This window comes from Stegodyphus dumicola, chromosome 5 (genome assembly GCF_044657685.1).
Source record: "Stegodyphus dumicola isolate Sdum_Otavi_A_Nest chromosome 5, ASM4465768v1".
NCBI lineage: Eukaryota > Metazoa > Arthropoda > Arachnida > Araneae > Eresidae > Stegodyphus > Stegodyphus dumicola.
Genome location: NC_140772.1, coordinates 179264135 through 179281084, shown reverse-complemented (window position 1 = coordinate 179281084; position 16950 = coordinate 179264135). Strand labels below are relative to the sequence as shown.

Below are 16950 nucleotides of genomic sequence, written 5' to 3'. Positions count from 1 at the left end.
TCATTTTAAAATTATAAGGTATTTCTTCCGGCTTCTTAGCATGTCTTCGTGGTGTGGTGGTCTGCACGCTGGGCGCGGAAAGAGCCTTGAGCTCCAGAGGTCCGTGGTTCGATTACAGGCGAGGGCGTTTGTCATTTTTCATTCTGTCATTTCCTTCACTTAATAATACCTAATGTCTCTACAGTGGCGCCCGAACTAAAAGGGTTGGAGGAGGATGATTCTCCACACCCAGGATTTGGCGACTGGGTCCCCTAAAAACCCCTGACGCCCTTTACAAGGGGGAGTATATAAGGTATTTCTCCCGCCTTCTTAGCATGCCTTCATGGTATGGTGGTCTGCACGCTGGGCGCGTATTCCAGAGGTTCGTGGTTCGATTCCCGGTAAGGAAATTTTTATTTTTTATCTTGCCTGCTTCCAAAAATAAACAAATTCTCTACAAAATTGTTTGGCGATACTGCTCTTAAACTGAATTTTATGGTTTAACTACGAAAAACATGATATTTTATAAATAAAGCTAACACACAAAATGTTAAAAAAGCCCCTTTTGATGTAATTTAAAATCTGAATTCCGTTTTAATATTTTTGAAACTTTTAATTGCAAATGATATTTGACTATTTGAGTATTTAGGGGCTTTTGATTATGAATGACTTTGAAGTTCATATTAAGCATAGTTTGTTTTAAAATGCAGGATTATGAGCGGTTAGTGCGTTACCAAAAATGTTTTCATCCTAATTAATTACTTTAACGATTAAGGCATCACTTTTCTGCTACCTAAGAAAATTATAGTGTTATTGACTGCATTAAGGAAAACACGTAATGAAATCAGAAGTACAGTAAAAGGCAACAAATAACAGTTATGATGAAAGTATAATAAATTGCTTTAATTTCACTTCAAAGATTTTCATTCATCATCATGAAATATTATAAAATTGTTTTATTTAATAAAACTTGAGCATGACTGTTGTTTAATACTGTAGATAAAAGCTCATTATTTCATAAAATTTCTTCGTTGGCAAATTTAAAATAACAAATATTTAAACAAAAAAAAAAGAAATAATTACATATCTCAAAACATATATATACTTTTTTTTATTACAAATTTTTGGATTGATGCATAAAATCTTTTCAACTGCATGTATTATCATATGACGACCGCTTCTGCTTTGCTACAATAGACCTCCTACCTCAAGAGTAATAGCGTTTTGTATTGATTTCGCAGTAAGAATCACAACCGGAACTGCAGAATCAGCTTCACTTTCTTCAGCGTCTTCTTTGGAAAGACGTCTAGTTAGCTGCTGTAAATCTTCCATTGAAAACTTCTCACAAAGAAACTTAAGAAACTCATTTAATGACACCATCCTTTGCGTCACGTCCTTATTCCCCCTTTTTCACATCTAAACATTCCCAGTTAGTAACATAGAGTTATTCCAAGAACGTGGAATTGCGAAATATAAAGAAGTAAAATGAATCACAAACATTTAAGCATTTTAGAAAAAATTGAGAATAATTATACTTTAACCACTTCGAAATGAACTTGCTCAGAAAACAATGTTTAGAGGACAAATTCATTTAAAGTTTTTAACTACTGCTAGTTCCGTCTGCTTTCGAGGAAATTTAATCTAGCACATTTACTTGCGCGTTTTTTCTCTTTGTGTTTTACTTGTTAGAAATCGAGACACAAAAATTATGCGGCGTGTGTCATTCCTGAAAGAAGGAGTAAAGTCGAAAACCTAGCAACACATAATGATCATAGATAATTTGATAGTTAAAAAAAATCAGTTATAGTAAACACTTTAAAAACTGCTCATTTCACTTACACATCATGCTTTTCTATTCATGCATACATTTGTATTTTGCTTCATAAAAGAGAAGTTCTAAATGCGTCGAAAACGCTACGGGAGGAGGAATCACGCGATGGAGAGAAATATGCGACTAAATACGTTATTTTAGTACATGAGCAATGAATAAAGTATTCTCCAAAAATGCTTTAAAATAATAAATTCTAAAAGATTTCTCCATTATTAGCATTAATGGTCTCTCAGATAATTTTTGTAGATTCTTCAGATTAAGGCATTTTAGAGGTTGTAGAAACAAACGGAAATACACAAAAATAATACTTTAAAAGAACTGAAATGTAAATGTAATGTGAACAAAAAACAATACTTTAAAAGAACTGAAATATAAGAAAACTTGTAAAATGCATGACATGACACAGTCATTTGAAATTTCGGCATCTTGTTACAGGAGTTGAAGCAACAAAACCAGAGTAATGTTCCTAAATTTGCATGACGAGTTTCGAATATACAACGTGCTTCTTCAGTTGCAAAAGTGTAAATGACGAAAGAGAAGCCCATGCTCTCTTTCGATAAGAATGAGAAGGAGGAATTCGAGCTACTGACGCCACCTATTGATAAAAAAGGGAAACAACTGTAAAAATTCTTAAAAACTTACCTTCAGCTTTTCAGAAATTTATTTCATAATCATTTCTCATCAACAGACGGTACCAGTACTTCGACTTCCTTCTTCTCATTCTTATTAGCTGAGGACAGGCTTCTCTTTTGTCATATGTACTTCTGCAGTTGAAGAAGGTTCTATATTTTAACCTTCGAAATTAATCCTGCAAATTTATAAATATTAGAATGATTATTGTTGTTTTACTACTCCAATAATCTTTATTCGGCGTATTATTTTAATTACAATTTTGGCGTCTTATTAAACTGGCATACTGAATGTCAACTCATTTTTAACTTTCAAATTAGGTTTCCAACTAAGATTAGCTATGAAAGATTTGTTTATTTCTGATTCTTCGAACATGAGATTTGTGTTCCTTCACCTAAACATTAACGCTTTTTAAGTTTCGCCGATATACCTTAAATCACACCAAGTTCCCAAGAATTAAAGTCAGAGATGGAATCCTTATTAATCGAATCATGGATTTTATTGATAGGTGAACAAATGACCTGAAAGTTAAGCTTGAAGAATTTGTGCAATTTTGTAATGGATACAGTGATGAAATGGAATGCCGACAAGGAAATTATTGTTAATTCCAACTGCGGAATGACTTTTTTCATAGCAAAGTAAAAATACTTAACAGTTTTATCAGTGACCATGAAAGAAATCCTTAGCTAATGACAAATGATTTGAACTGAGTTCATTAGAAAACAAAGATTTTGAAGAATGATCTTTGAAAGCGCATACAATAAGAGTAAAATGAAGACGTTTTTTACTTAGCAGGGTAACAAGATTCAGCAAAGGGTGGCAAAGAAACAGAAACACGTTTACTGAAACAGTGGTGTTGAAATCCAATTCATTTCATATTATTAGACTATCAAGGAAAGGAAGGATATTGTCAGATTGAATTTCAAAAGTGAACTAGATGGCTGAATCAGTTCAATTTACAACACAAAATCTTCTTGAATACTATCAAAAGCGCAAAAATAACATTAACGTAGCGAATCCAGAGCTGAAAGAATATTTTTATAAATAATTAGACCTAAAAATAGTGAATATATATCTGCAGCAGGCACTGGATGAAGGGCATTCAGTTTCCGTAAAAATTTGGTCGCTAAATTTGCTTTCTGTCGAACGAAATTTATGTTCCTAACAACTTGTTATCGCCAAATTGATCGATAAGCTATAGGTAATTCCTCAGCCAAATGTTTGTTGACATTTACAGGCATTATTTTGTTATTAATTAAATTATTTTAAAAACTACTTCATCCTAGCAGTTGAGTGATTTAGTAAATTATCTTTACCTAATAACTTACCTTAAGAAATTCCTGAATTATTTTTACGAAACAAAACTATCGAATCCTTTTCCGAAACACTGATATTCTAACTTAATTCAGGCAAGTAATCGCCAATGAATTTTCGTCATGTACGTTTTACACGTTTCCATTTTTTTCGTTTAGTTGTTGGTCTAAGTCAGGGTTTCTTAAACTGTGGGTTGCGACTCCCAAGGGGGTCACGGGACCTGCAGCACGGGGTCGCCAAAAATTTTAGCAGTTTTGATATTTATATAATAATTTTATAATTACCATTATTATTTACTGTGTCTTGGGTGTCGCGAAAAACTCTTAGTGATAAAAAACGGTCACGACTGAAAGAAGTTTACGAAACCTTGGTCTAAATGACAGTCAAATACTAAAGGAATTTCTTTAAATTGTTAACACCGTACTTCTCAGCGAGATTTTCAAAATGTGGCATAAATTATGTTTTTATTTAGTATTAAATGCTTCTTTCATAATCTTGCTTAGTAATCATACTGATCATTGCAAAATTTCTGTTTTATTTCATGGGATGAACTGAAAACTTCTGGCCCAAGTGAGGGCCTTTTCAAATTTCTAACTTAGTTTATCAAATTCTGTCGGTTGACCAGGAATGACAGATTTTTAAATGAAAGTTTTGATTCGTTATCGTTAGCAGTCTCATTTTAAAATTTGAAGAGAATGGGTTATAGAGTAAAAAGAAAGTTAAAACGTTTGGAATGTAATTTTACGCAGGTTATAGGACTTGAAACACAGAAAATATATTTCATTGCTACCTAAAACAAAAGGATCGATTGTTTTACGTTCAGAGGCTGCATTTTTAAATTTTGTTACTTTTAATCCGCATTCTGTGAAGTAAACTCGGTAAAATAAAATGTCCAAGAAAATATTTTGATCTGTTCTGTTTTGGTTAGTGTATTAAAGTAAAAAATGACTTTTACCTAGCAAAATATTATTAGTTACATATGACTGCCATAAAAATAGTGAGATTCCCTTTATAAAGAAATATGAAGGCATTCAAATATTTAAAGGACTAATACAACTGACGGCGTGGAATTAAAGAATTAACGTATATGATAATAATTGCATCTGATTTACCTAAATTTTTCAGAGGCAAATTTGATTGAAAATTCATTATTATCTTTTGCTCACAAACTCATTTTTAGTAACATACGACAAAAAGAAAAGAAACTTAGTGTATATACATACACAGTAGACTCTCCATTAATCCAGGTAAATCACTCTGTCTGACAGCTATTGATTAAAACAAACACAAGGAAGACCACCCAACCGGAATATTGGTTAGCGACTCTGAATAGAGTACCGAAGGACCCGATTTTGAATCCCAGAGAAGGCATGGATGTTGTAAATATATACTGTCTGTGCGGCACGAAGGTACTCAAAATATGCGGGGAGCACAAAATCCTCTCGAAAGGTTGGTGGTGGGAGGAGAGGGGTCAAACCCGTACCCCCCAGGGTGCTTTCTTTCAAAACTGGGGGTGGAACTGAGCAAAGGCGTACTGTCACCTGTATGGTGCCCAAGGCTCTAGCGAACAACATGAGCACTATTATTGTGTCTATTATTGTGTCTTAACATAAGCAATCTTGTCTCCTTGCAACGACAAATTTCGTGGACTTGTTCTCATGTCAAAGAACCGAGATTAGTCACAACAAAAAAGAGGAACTACTCACACAAAATTTAATAGAAAAATATCATTAAAAATATGCGCGCATTTTAAACAGTTTAATTAAAATAAATCTGATTACGAAAATTAAATCGGCATTCAAAACAAGACGAATACACTGAAAACGCAAAGACAATTGTTTCGTTTTTAATGTTCTCGTATTTCGATAGGCGTGAATGGGAAACAGAGGCATTACAATTCAATGATTTGGCAATTCTCTTTTAATGGGTGGCTTAACAATGTCTGCATATTCTAGATTATATAAAATTAAGTTATATACTGCTGTGGATAAAAACAGTTCTAAACATGGTGACTTCATAGACTGTCACTGTAGTTACCTCACACATTTTCTTCTCTCTTTGTATGTATTTCCAGGAGAAATTTTGCTTTTTCCTGAAGGTTTGTTATAGTAGTTTTACCATCGTTTCCTGATAAACAAGTTTAACCTTTTCATTTAAGACTCTGTTAACCCGCAACCCAGTTAATCAATAATTCACTGCATGTATTATTATTTTTACTATTTACCTGTCGGAAAGATTAAATCTTCTTTTTTATCATTAATACAGGTGACAGGTGAATGCAGGGCCCGGACACCCGGACGGCTTAATATGACAAATCAGTTGTCGTCCGGTACCCGCACCTATTTAGAACAACACAACCCTGGCGACTTCCTGAAAGGGCTGCATCGGGAATATATTAATGGAGAATATGAGGTATTGACGTAGCCAGACAAGGGCGTGTGCATATATATGCTTCAGTATACAATTAATAAAAAGTTTCATACACAGGTACATTGGTGGTATAGGTACATTGGTGGTACATTGGTGGCACATATAGGTATATTGGTGGTACATTGGTGGCATTGTACATTGGATACATATATCATTAATACAGTGAGAGTAAATGGCAGCTATCTCCAATGGTAGATGAATATCTGAAATGATATTTTATGCACATTGCTTACTATTACATGTCTGGCGTAAGTTCAATATAAATGTTAGAGATTTTATTCACGTAGTATAATGGTGGTATGTGGTTAGTTGTTGATGATATAAGAAGGAGAAAGAGTTTAGGTACAAACAAAATGAAAATAGTGTACAAAATATAAAAGTTAATACAGTATCTGATATTAAGTAAAATCTTAATTTGATTTTTGAATTGTGAAAAGCATCTACATCTTGCCCTTATTATGATATTATAAAGTAAAATTAAAAATGTTTTTCATCGCCCTGACATGAGAATTTCCCTCCTACCTATGCATTTAATATCATGCATATTTTAAGCATATCGGGAAAGGGTTCTTTTGTCACTATAAACATGTATATATTATATGGCAATATATAGCAAAATAATTTTAAAATACTGTACCCCATATTTATTCGACCAAAGTTTTAAGTTTCTCAATATACCACAACAGAGTTATCACTCTATAAAGAAAATTTCACAGTTCGTTCTCCATAATCATTTCGAATATAGTAGGCTTAATGCAGAAGACAGCGGTATAAAAGTAACACATACTAGTACCAGTACACAAATAACGCAAATCGATATACACCTATGTATACACGTACACAAATCGATTCATAAAACAAATTTAGAATTTCGTTCTCTGTAGACAGGATGAAACTTCTGGTTATTTCCAAGCCAATTTAGCCACTATAACATCATTATGTTTCAAAAATTTAATATAAGGAAGTTTACTTCTTTCCATTTCGTATAAAATATCAGTTTCAAACAATTTTTCAACAGTACGCATTGGGCGTGTTTATATCAAACTATTTGCACACATATATACCCTGTCTTGTACTTACATATATAAACTGAAATGAATGGAATACAAAAGTGTCTCACAATCATTCAATGATCAAAATAATCATTAATTTTAAACTTCATACAATTTAGACAGTATATTTGTGAATGAAGAATAACCTAAGCTCTACGGAAACTGGAAAATTTATCATAACTCATTAGTTGATAAAATCAAAATTTAATATAAATGCATATTTAATTTATTTAAAAAGGCACCTAAAGTCAGAAAAAAAATTAAACAATTTTAAGAAATACGACTAATGACGCGGGCTGCACGAAAATGAGTAGAAGGCTGTAGTTAGGCCTACCCTATATTTCTTGCATCGTTATTTTGAAGAAATCTTAGCAGTTACAAATTATAGATACTGGAATTATGTCCAGTAGAGAGGAATCAAACATGTAGGTTTTAAAATAGCTTACATCGTCAAAATTTATTTCTAAAATAATATTTAAGCAAATGTTTAGATAACTAAAATTCACATATAGTTAGTAGGGTAACGTATTCCTAAATATAATTATGACACAAAAATTAAATTGTAAAATAATGTGAAGATGTATGCTTAAAACATAAATGTCATGTAAGTCATTAAATTTCTTGATGGAATTCTCATATTTTTGCTAAAAAGTCTTTATTATACTTAAGCCTGAAAAAATTGCTTTGAAAAAATCCAATCCAATTTATATTTAATATGAAGATGATAATTAGGTTATTCCTTTTAAATAGTTATTGATATTCAGTAAAAATACTTCCCCGGACTATTCAAATACTTAAATGTTCAACAAAATATAAATAGTTACTTTAGCAATAGATATTATACCGTTAAACAATTAAGTAAGATATTATCTTTTAAAATAAGGTCCCTTAAAAATCCATTTAAAATTTCTAAGCTTAATTATTTTTTTCCAAATGAATTGCACTGAAAATACATTGTTTATTTTGGGAAGTAGAATTAATATGCAATGGACTTTCCAGCATGCATTTTCAGTAGAGATTCTTGCTTATAAATTAAACATATTTGCAATTAGTCAAAACATATTCCCCAAATACAAGAATTTAGAAATCTTTAACTCTTAGATAGGACAAAGAATTGCAGAAACTCATTCATATTTAACCAGATATGCAACTAATTGTCGGTATATTTTTACATAAAACTTACCATTTAAACAGTACAGGGGAAAGAATCGACAAAGCATGGATAGCTAGCAAATGTAGAACAGACCTTCATATTCAGACATTTATGTAGAATTAAACATATAAATATATTTAAAACAAATATTCATATAATTGGTTCTTAACGTTCACTGAAGAAAATCAAAACTTGCTAACCTCAAACAGCCACATGCGACCTTAGATAGTAGTTAATTACTACTATTTTCAAACAAACTAGAGGTTGTTCTTACAGTCACTCTGCCAGAGGTTCAATCTCCAAAGCATTTGTTAGAGTTAACAAGTATGCTTTTGATTTGCTTAACATCTTAATCAGCTAATATATGTTAAGTGAATTAGAAGGAAGTTAGGACTGTTTTTAAAATTCATGTTAACATATGTACTTACCATCATATTATTTCTAGGCGAGGGTCATGAAAATCAGCTGTGCCCTCTCCTGGATTCGAATCATGGATCAACAATTTCTAGGTGGAAATACTGAGATCCAGAAGAGCATATCCAAGGTTGTTATGGATATGGTGACGTATGATAACATATGGTGGACCAATATGTTATGGTCCTCTATATTTAATGCACTCACCACTTTAGAGACAATCAGAGTTTATGCGCATCAATAAACATTAAAAATTAATTGTGCTCTTGCCGTTCACAGTTTAACTGAATTTTAGTTTATTATTCGAGGCGTGAAATAATAATATACATTTAAATATATAATAATATACATTTAATTTAAATTATATTCTAATTTAATAATTAAAATCTCCCCTCCGAAAAAAAGAAAGTCATATTTGGGACCACATCGCTCATGAAACTGGAATCGGTAAATGTAAATTGTGCAACACGTTATGGTACATTTACTTGGATTTTATAGTGGCTAATTTAAAAATAAATTAAATTCCTATTTTAATGCTTATTCGTTAGGCAGTGCATAAAAATAATATTATTTTTTTATTATTTGAATATTTCATTTTTTAAATGAATTTTGCAGAAAATGAATTTTTTTATAGATGCATAAGATGACCTAAATAATGATAATTCAATAAGACTTCTATCTAATTGCCATTTACTCTCATCATCTATGTGAGATAAGATGACCTAAATTCGATAAAGTATTGCTTTGTGTCGCAAAATTCACGTTACGGGTTTAATTTAAAAAGCCACGAATTACAGAATAGTAATGCATATCCTATATTAACATTACGATAACAATGAACCTTCGCTATTTTGAGATAAAATAAGAATTTTTAATATACCAGAACTTCACACGAGTAACGCATTATTAGAAATCCTAAAACTCCATTTCAATACTAAAATTGTACTAATCTTATTTTTTTAATTATTAAATTTATTATAGAACTAAAAGCAACAGTACTCTACTTTTTTACATTTTAAAATCTTTCTGTTCTCCACCATAACTTGGAATCGTGATAAGAGAGAATAAGTGAAAATAACGTACTTAAAAAATATTTATAACGAATAGTCTCGGATACTTTTAAAGACAATTTGAGAATCAATGCATACATCGAAGAATGTATATTATGTACACCGATGCTTCATTTTAAGCCATCCGGACGGGAAAGTCTTTAATGGTTACTATACCGAAGGCCCCGCGTTCCGAATCCCGGAGAAGGAACGGATTAAATTGTATATTTTTTCATAGGAGGTAAAGGTGGCCGCCTGTTAAATGCCTTCATTATAAAATGACCACCGCTTCTAGCATTATTATTGGTCAAAGCCTAAAATGGCGAGTGCCCACTATTAGAAGAAAAAGGTTTCCTTTTAACATGGTTAAATTGACATTTTGAAACATTACAACTTTTAAATAAGGCATTTATTTGAAAAGTCTGAATATATATTTTGATACTATAAAGATCATAATTTTTTTTTTTTTTTTTTTTTTTCAAAACTTAAATTTACATGCGCATCTTTAAACCTTTTAAAAACATGGTATATATAAATAGCTCTCTTCTATCGAAATAAAGTATCAGTTGTTTTAATAGATTTTACTGTTATAAAAGTTATGTATTGCATTCAGAAGCTCAGTAACTATATAATCGTCTTCTAAAACAAAATTAATGCAATTTTCATTGGTTTACTTATTTATTTACTAAATGCCTGTGTAGATCGTTTATCCTAATCATTTGTTGAAACCAGGTATTATTGAGAAAAGTGAGTCTTTTGTATAATTAATTCTGTAGCGGAAAGTCATGCAATTATAGGCCTTTAATTTTTTGTTAGTTATTATCTTAATGACATATACCAGATGATGCAAAAGTAAGAGAAAAAGTATAAAGTCTATATTGCAATATATGCGGTTTTCACTGAAATGTACAGAAAAGCATAAGATTTTGTTTTAATAATGGCATGTGTTTTTATCTGAATAATTAAAGGTTTCAGTGAGAGTTTTTGCTTGTCTCTAAAGTTTGTACAAGAGCTCAGCTACGGTAAGTTCGTAAAGCAGCTATGGTTACAAACGTTGAGTACGGTGGTCGTCATTCACAAGACTGATCATCCAGGTTGACGAAACACCCTGCCCAGAATCCCAACTAAGCTCAGCAGTAATTACTGTTGCATGATGGTGAGTAATTTCTTTCAGTATAGCCTATAGCGTTGCCGCATTGTGCTGGCGTTTATTGTTATTTTAAAACTTTACTATCCTTTCTTATTTTCTACTTTCGGCCAGAATAAACACGTTAATTTGTTTATGTAAATTGTGCTTGCAAACGCTTAAGTATTTAAGTTGTGGCTTTTTGCCAAGAGTAGGGTTAGATGGGGAGAGAGTGAGCCTTCTTACGACTATATTTCACGCGATTTTCAATCAGTTGCTGTCTGCCTTTAAGGCCAGAGGTTTTAGTCCTCTTGAAAGCTAAAGACGCATTGTAGTTTTCCGCAGTTTGCGTACTACATACGTAGTAATTTAAAAGGACAGTCTTAGCGTTAGTCATTTGTGTAAAGCACTCAAAGTTAACTGTTGTTTTTAGTTAGTTAGTAGTTTTAAAATTTTTATGTTCAGACCACAAGTGGTTGGTCTTTGTATCCCGAAGTGCGGGAACGCCTATAATATAGGTAAAAAATAAAGGGTAATTTAATCCCATCTTGTCTTGTCATCCTTTTTGTACTCCATAGGACATAGTTTGTAGTCAAACTCACTGTTTGATCAGGACACGTTATGTTTGCCAAACAGATTAAAAGAAATACAAGTCCTGATAACCTTAGTGTGGAATTTCATAGTTTCGGGGGGAGAATGGAATACGTATGCTACCAGCTGTGCCATTGAAAAATGTTCTAACTCTAAATAAATGTATATACATTTTTCGTGTTTTGGAAACCAAGGAAGGGAATGATGCTCCAGCAAATAGTTATAGGGTTGCGTGGGAAATAAAGATTGAAAACCACCGGTCTATACTTTCTAAATGATCAAGTTTTTACTTGCTTTGTTACTCTGCACATTCGTATTAGTATTAACAACGATAATATTATTTACAAATCAGTGCGATTTTTACATAATAAAAATTTCCTTTACACTTTATTTTTTTCTAGCGACCGGCATTTGCCTTTTCGACATTGGCTACTCCAAACTCGTGATGGACATTTTATTGTAAAGGCACCTAACAGGCGGCCACAATTGCCTCCTATAAAGGGAACAGTTGGTTACAAACTTGCCTTCGCCGAGATTCGAACCGGGCCCTTCGGTATCGCAGTCAGCACCCCTAAGACTTGTACCATCTGGGCGGGATTTATAAATTATGAAGGCACATTGGATAAAGATTTTATCAAATGCACCTGCATAACAACTTTCTAAAAACAGTCCGTCTGACTGTGCAAGTGCTTAATGCAGTAATGAAAGACAATCAGCGGCGATTTGGTAACGTAATGGGAGTAGGGAAGCAGAAATCAAATCAGAAAAATAAATGAAAAAATTTCCCATCTCTCCAAAACATTTTTTGTTCCAGAATATTAGGGGTACATGTCTGATCGCCTTCGAAATCGGCAAAGCTTTAAGTCAATCGAAGATGGCATTTTTACATAACTTTAAATAAAAAAATAATGTAAAGATGCTTCAAATATTCAAAAACAACTATGACTAATTTTATTGGTTGCAAAATATGGTTTTTCTTCTTACCCTCTATCTCACATTTCGATACTCTTACTTTATAAACAGAATAAAACTGGTATCTTTGCAAATGCTGTAAGCTCTTCAATGTATTGAATTTCATTGGAAATTATTTCGCTTTCCTACATTTTTACAATCTCCAAAGTAAGTATGTAAGGATAAACTCATATAGTTATCTAATTGCATTTGCTTGGCATTTCTACTTCCTATGGATTATCATCATCGCAATTAGATAGAAGTCTTATTGAATTTTACTAACATAGGCGAGAAGTAAAGCTTAAAAGGTTTATTAAATTACAGTTTCTAATTATAGCTTAAAATTAATAAATACTACCCACGCTATTTGTAAGGTGATAATATATCAAGTATTCAAATTAACAAAGTGAATTAACTCTTCGTTCTAACAGATTCGTTCGCTAATCCTCCGATCGACTAGGTAGAAGCCTCTTTTTCCCATGCTACCTGATGCCAGATCATTACTATAGCATTTTCTCTACATTACAATTCGCTCTGAACGTAAACTGAACTCTGGTAAAGACAAAGCTCTAAATTACGAATTTGTTTGCTGTTTAAATTCAGACTAAACTGCATTCTAGTAAAGACCAAAAGAATAGAATTTACCAAAAAATTAACATAATTTATGTTACATAAAACAAATCTTAAAAGCATTACTGACATTTAGCCATTTTTTATTTTAAATTACTAAAAATAAATAAAAATTAAATTATTACATTAAATGCTTCCGTGTAAAATATTAATACGAGACTTTACTGCGTGCCATTGGTCTGAGAAAGAATTTGATAAGCATACCCTTATGAACAATGAATAAAAGAACAATACAGTTTTGGAATTTTATTACATTAATGCTTAAACCACTATATCATACAAAATAAGAGATTTTTCAGAGGCGGCAAATCTTAAAACATTCACAATATCCTCGCCTGAAGTCAAGCATGGAATCTTCGATGGACCGAACCATAATACTAACTTTCGCATCAAAAGTGCGCATGGAAGAGTGCTAAAACGCTACTCGATACTTATTTTTATATTATAAAAAATACTATTTTGAGTAGTAAAAACAAATTGCTGAAAAATAAACTTTTCTGTTTACAATATATACTTTGTTTTCAATAAAACATATAATAATAACATTTTAAAATAATATCAATAATTACAATTAATTTGAATAAGTTAACTAATCGAGAATAATAAAATTTATAAAGGAACAGGCAATGAAGATGAATACCTGATATTTATATAAACATTTGTATGTTCTGGCTTATATTAATAATTAAGATACAAATATATAAATGGCAGAAATGGATAGATAGCCATAGATCACAAGAAAATAAGATACACATAAAACTACAATCAAAAGCAAGTACAGCCGTAAGGGTTGAAATAATGACAGGCAGGGCACTAAGAATAATAAAAGCTAGTAATAAATGTAAGAGTTTGACACATTACTAAATATATATATTAAAAATATAAATGGAATATTTTATCTTCTTTTCAGTGTTTTAATCCTTACTAAATAATTTAAAATATTAAATAAATCTAAAATGTTAAATTACACTAACAATGAGTGAAAAAGAAAAACTGCAAAGAGTTGAGTGTGAAAATTTTCATTCGTTTCAACAGAGTTTAAAATACTGGGGGGGGGGGGTGATTTATATTATGATACGTTTTACTACATTTTCTTGTATAGTTGTTAATAATATTTTTTTTTCCTAAATGCGACGATATAAGATTTTAAAAGTACATAATTTTTTTTAACATTTATATAGATATCTAAACAGCTTAAGGATTTTATACAGATAAACAAATGATGATTTAAAAATTTATATAGATCATTTATAGATGTATTAAAAAGCTGAATAAACTATTTTAAAACAACATGCAAGTTAAAATATAAGATAAATTATTAATTAAGTGAAATAAAATCATCAAAATATTTACTATTCGAAACATTTTTCATAGAAAAGTATTTTCTGTTATTTAACATGCTGGTTTTTCATTAATAGAAACACTTTTTCACAGTTTCCTCAATAAATATCAAATATTTCTTAAATTTTAAAATTCTTAAAATTTTCTCAGTGGCAGGAAACATTTCCTATAGGTCAGTGTAATGACAATAATAATATATGTAAACTAATTACATAAGATGCTGAACATCTCTGAAATGTTTTAAAACACAGAAAAGTTTTTGAGAGAAGTACTTACATTTTTTGTAGATATTCTAAATACTTAAATCAGAGTTGTTTATTATTCACAGCATATAAACAGTTACAGTTTATCCATTTATACCATATAAACGTAATAAATGAATCGTCTGTCTACTCGAAGCGCGGGCCATTCATAACTATTCCGTTTTGCGCTTTTATGTATACTATACGCAGCGGGAGAATCGAAGAGCGTCTGTTGATTGTTCCTTTGTGCAGCGCCATCTCGTAACGGTTTCCTTCAACATTATTTCACTTAGTCGCGCGGCTCCATTCTCAGAAAAAGACTACTAGTGTATTTCCTCGAAATCAATACGAAATACAAGCATGGATTTTGACGAGGTGATTTATGAATGACATTTATTTATTTTCAATATGATACCATAACTTCCTTTTTAGAAACATGTTTACTTCTTTTCACCCGTGTTCTGTCCCCTTTCTTGGCTCTTTTCGCCGCCTTAACAGAAAGCATCCCAATACGAAGGCTTTACTGTTTATTTTCATCAAAGAGCTGAGATTATTTTACTAAAAACGCTATTTTCAATATGATTCCATAGCAATTTGTCTCGTACTGGATTCAAATTTCAATCTGAATCATAATATATGCATCAATGTACTTAATTTTTCAAATTTTTTCTTGATTGGAAATATAGAATTTCTGTGTGTTTCGGAAAATGCATTGTTTAAATAAAAAGCAGCAAACAAAACTAAAAGGGATAAAATGCAAGGCATTATTTTCAAAATAAGTAAATACGGTCACATGCATGATAAACATATATACATATGTATGTAAGATAGAAAACTATGTAAGACAAAATACTAATTTTAAATTGCAATGTATATGCATATATGTATATATTATACGGGGTAGGTGTACCAATACCAAAAAGAAGAACACAAACAGTGAGACAAAACAAGTTTTATTATGTTTAGTACAACAGGAAAAAAAAAAAAAAAAAGGAAAAAAAGGAAAAAACGATCGTTATTGAAGAAGGTGTTCGAAATTACGACCCTGGACCGTGATGCAGGCCTCACTTCTCTGGCGCACAGAAGATCTGCATCACAAATGGAAGATGCATGAAGTACGGTTCCTGCATCACTTTCCGAGTCGTATTTTCTAACACGTTTTTTGATGACGATTGTTGTCTCTTTATGTTGTTTTTGTTGTACTCCGAATAAAAAACATGTTTTCTCGCCCCGTTTTTGTCCTCTTTTTCTTGACTTTTGTATCCTCACTACCGCGCCAGGAAAATGTTTCCGACCACGCATTCCTATGTGATTTCTTATCATCCAGGTGTACTCTATCTCTCCTGAAGTTTGTCACCGCTGTACTGATACACCCTGTATACATATGCTTGCATGAATCCATAACGGATATACATATACAGAGCATGCGTCCATATATATATATGCATACGTTCGTAAATATATATAAATTTCATACCGTGTTAAATAACATACAATATTATATTTATATATGACACTTGGAGAATCATCTGGAAATTCGTAGCTGAGATTTGTTGCAATTAAGAGAACATAACAACTGGAAAATTCCCGGAATAATTTTATCAAATTCCTAATTAACACATAATATACATATATAATTTAACAACTAATTTTAAGGAAAAAGACAACAGTGTCAGACACATTCTCAGAGCTCTTTTATGATTTTGATGTTAGCAGCGAAAACACAGTAAAATATACATTTAAATATATAAGAAATAGTGCACCATACGTGAAGCATCATGTGAAGACGTAGAGCCGAAGGCTGTTAATAATTAAGAGAGTGTAACCGTTTTTAATTACCCTGCCATCTTTTTACTCAAAATCTTTATCAAGAAAATGTTTACAAAGAAGATAAGCCTACGTTCTACAGAATATTAACTACCAATACACTAACAAATTAACAAAGCTACATTTTACAAAGACCTTATTTAAGAGCTTTAATATTAGCAATAAAATGCAGCTAAGTAATAATAAATAGAAAGAAATTAAAAGATTACCTATATGTTATTTAATATGCGCATTCGTATGTATAATGTGTTCATAATGAATGCACATGGATTTGGATTTTGCATTGCATTTTATAAAACAGTAGATCCGTTAGGGTTTTTTTTTTTAAAGCTGGGGTCGGGAAAATTGAGTAATGACCTCTTTGCGACTTGAACTTTGCACTTTTTGTAC

General features: G+C 31.5%; 1 protein-coding gene across 6 annotated transcripts in view; it reads right to left on the bottom strand.

The window, feature by feature from the left end:
* LOC118200679 (dopamine receptor 2-like) overlaps positions 1-16950 on the bottom strand; it is a 507186-nt gene that overhangs the window by 207610 nt on the left and 282626 nt on the right. For 2 of the 6 annotated variants that reach the window (XM_035372640.2, XM_035372646.2), the window contains exons 1-2: positions 14768-14911; positions 2453-2618 (exon numbers count right to left, since the gene is read on the bottom strand). The exons of 1 other annotated variant lie outside the window; for it this stretch is intronic. The gene's annotated coding sequence lies outside the window, so the exon portion shown is untranslated. Of the gene's footprint in view, positions 1-2452; positions 2619-14767; positions 14912-16950 lie in introns of those variants that run through there. 3 more of the 6 variants (XM_035372659.2, XM_035372653.2, XM_085817433.1) reach the window with 2 other exon arrangements.